Source organism: Rhagoletis pomonella, unplaced genomic scaffold, assembly GCF_013731165.1.
Source record: "Rhagoletis pomonella isolate Grant_MI unplaced genomic scaffold, Rhpom_1.0 Rhpom_scaffold_00005, whole genome shotgun sequence".
NCBI classification, from domain to species: domain Eukaryota; kingdom Metazoa; phylum Arthropoda; class Insecta; order Diptera; family Tephritidae; genus Rhagoletis; species Rhagoletis pomonella.
Window position 1 is genome coordinate 23,019,274 of NW_023458559.1, and position 2,791 is coordinate 23,022,064.

The 2,791-nt window shown below is 38.7% G+C and overlaps 1 protein-coding gene across 1 annotated transcript in view; it reads right to left on the reverse strand.

The window, feature by feature from the left end:
* Positions 1-2,791, reverse strand: part of LOC118738771 — a gene marked incomplete in the record, with an annotated part of 347,848 nt that overhangs the window by 96,103 nt on the left and 248,954 nt on the right.

The following is a 2,791-nucleotide window of genomic DNA, read 5'->3' on the forward strand; positions in this document are numbered from 1 at the left end:
ATATATGTATCTCGCTAACCGTTCTAGCAATTTGTACCAAGCTCGGTGGTTATTGTGCTTGCCACATAAAAGCGAACCGGTGAAAATTGTTGAAATCGGACTAAAATTGAGGCCGCTTTTCATATAACGGTAAATTTCAGATATGCTTGAAACTGCAATATTTCGAAATTTAAGGACGCTAATTTACTTAAAATGTATACACCCCGGCTTATCATGTAGCGGTAGCTTTCGGAAAGGTGGAAAACATATATTAATACTTGCGCCGGGTATTTAATGTTCGGCTCCGCCCGAACTTAGACTTTCTTACTTGTTTTACATACATTTTTGGACCACTTTAATGGCCATCCTAACAAAAAATATTTTCAAATTAAAGTTTTATTAAACTCTTTGTTGCAAAAATTTCCTCCAGCTTTTGCTGAAAGGTAAATAAAAGCTCTGTGTACATTTTTAGCGCATAATTTCAAAAATGCCAAAGTTTGAGTTGTGACTCTGTTAGAGACGGTGTGCGACATGTGTCGCTACTCGCTTGAGCGCTGACCCCCCATGCGACCGCTAACGTAACATTTTTTGGCGAAGGTAAGTTTTTTTTTTTTGTAAGTGAAGTCGAAATTATGTTTTTGTTTTAAGTTAACGATAATAGCATACTTTAATATTTTTGATAACACACACTTCGTTTTTTTATTTTCCAAACTCTTTTTTCGACATTTCACTGGGGACCCCATGCGACTAATTGTGTGATTTTCTTTATGCGTCTAATTAAGGGTTAGTCAATTTCATATTGGTGTCTCGTTTACTTACCAGTACAGAAAGCATACTCTCGAAATCGCCTGTCGCCGGAGAGGCATCCAAATACTTCTCTTTGATGAAGTAGCGCGTGTCGTTCTTATCAATGGGCTCCGTGCCCTTTAACCAGGTAATTTCACAGCGCGGCACACACTCGATGCGGCATGTAAGATTAGCTGTGCGCGATGTATGCAACATGCCCGTATATGGCACCAAATTCTTGATGAAGAATGGAGGTGCATGCACCTCCAGATTGATAGTTGCCATTACACCTTTACCACCTTCATTGAATGCATAGCATGAGTAATTTGTGCGGCTATCCAAACCCACCGGCTCAACAGTCCAGTCCTTGGTGACAATGTCCTGTAGCGGACCACGTCCACCGCGCAACCAACGGAATCTATGTGGATGCATTAACATTTGGGCACCATGAGTAAATGCGCCCATTTTTCGGTATAATGAGAGTTGGTGGTGTTGTTGTAATGATGGATTGAAGTCAAGTGATGTTGATGATGAATCGAATGATGATTGTGATGAGGTGTCAGCCATGTTGGTTTTCGCCACATTGTACAGTGTTAGAATTTGTGATTTTGGTGAGAATGTGGTGAGTGTAAGCAATGTACATAGAGGAGTATGATTGTTCAGGCCAATTAGTGCATGGGTTTCTTTTTGTATCGTTTGGTTGCTATGTTGTTGTTGGTGTTGTTCAAGCAATGGTGAATTTTGTCGTATCAACGCCTCATAAGCTGCCTCAGCCTCAGAGGGTTGCAACGCTTGTACGGTATGGAAATGAATAAGGAAATTATCACCCGTTTGGGGTGTGGATGCAGCGGTTGTGGTGGGATGTGATGTATATGATTTGGTTGATTTCTCAGATAAATTGGTTTTAGGAACAATGGAGTTATATGATGATGTATATGCGGTGTTTTTGTACGACTTTACAGACCTATTAGATTCAGGATATCCAGGGTCGTCCACGGAGCATGAAAATGTTACACTCTTCTTCTTCACCGCAATTAAGGGGAAGTGAGTGAGCGTGGCGGGACCGGGTTCGTAATGCACCTGCGTGTTAAAAGTAATGATAATTTGTAGAAAAATATTGATTGGTATTGCATTTTTATAATAGTATATCAATGTCTTCAGAAATTATAAAATATTCACTAATAAGAGTCGTGTTTATCTAAATCTAATGTGACCAATTATTTCATAGCTCAAAGAAATACAGGAGCTGAGAGCAAAAATAGTATGAAATAGTAATGAGAAAATGGTAAATGTAGAACATACAAAAACGGTGATATTGTGCCAATTCAACAAATTAAATTAAAAATTAAACTTTATTCAATAACAACACAAAATTAGAGTCCAAAAACGGAACAACATTAAAATGAACTTTTACTTCCATGAAGTGCATATGGCTGAGATTATTTTTTCTTAGAAATAATTGTAGGGATATTATAAATACGAATATTTAATTTATAATCAACGATGCTTTCTTCGTTACTATTGGGGCGTTCAGTTTTATTTCTCTACACGAACTTTAGCAGTTGTTTCAGAGAACATAAAGTGCGTAAAAACATTAAGGGTTAATATAATCTATTCTATATTTAGCATCATATTAGGGCTGATGATTTCACCCGGGTAATGAGCTACCCGGGTACCCGGGTAGCGGGTGAAGCCCTACCCGGGTATTGAATTACCCGGGTATTTTATAACCCGGGTAGACCCGGGTAGACCGGGTACCCGGGCAGTATGGTAATTACCCGGGTACCCGGGCACCCGAAAAAATGTGGAGAGGTGAAAATTAAACGCATTTACGATCATATAACGCAAACGAACGTACATAGGGAAAATCTATAAAAATCTTCCGTACCATATGGGGAAATATTATAATATACAACACATACATTGCACTTGACAAATCCGTCATTCATCACACAAGCGTACTTCCAAACCCAGCTTGATTTAGGCATGTCTAAAATATTAATATTTACGAAGTTGGTAATGCACG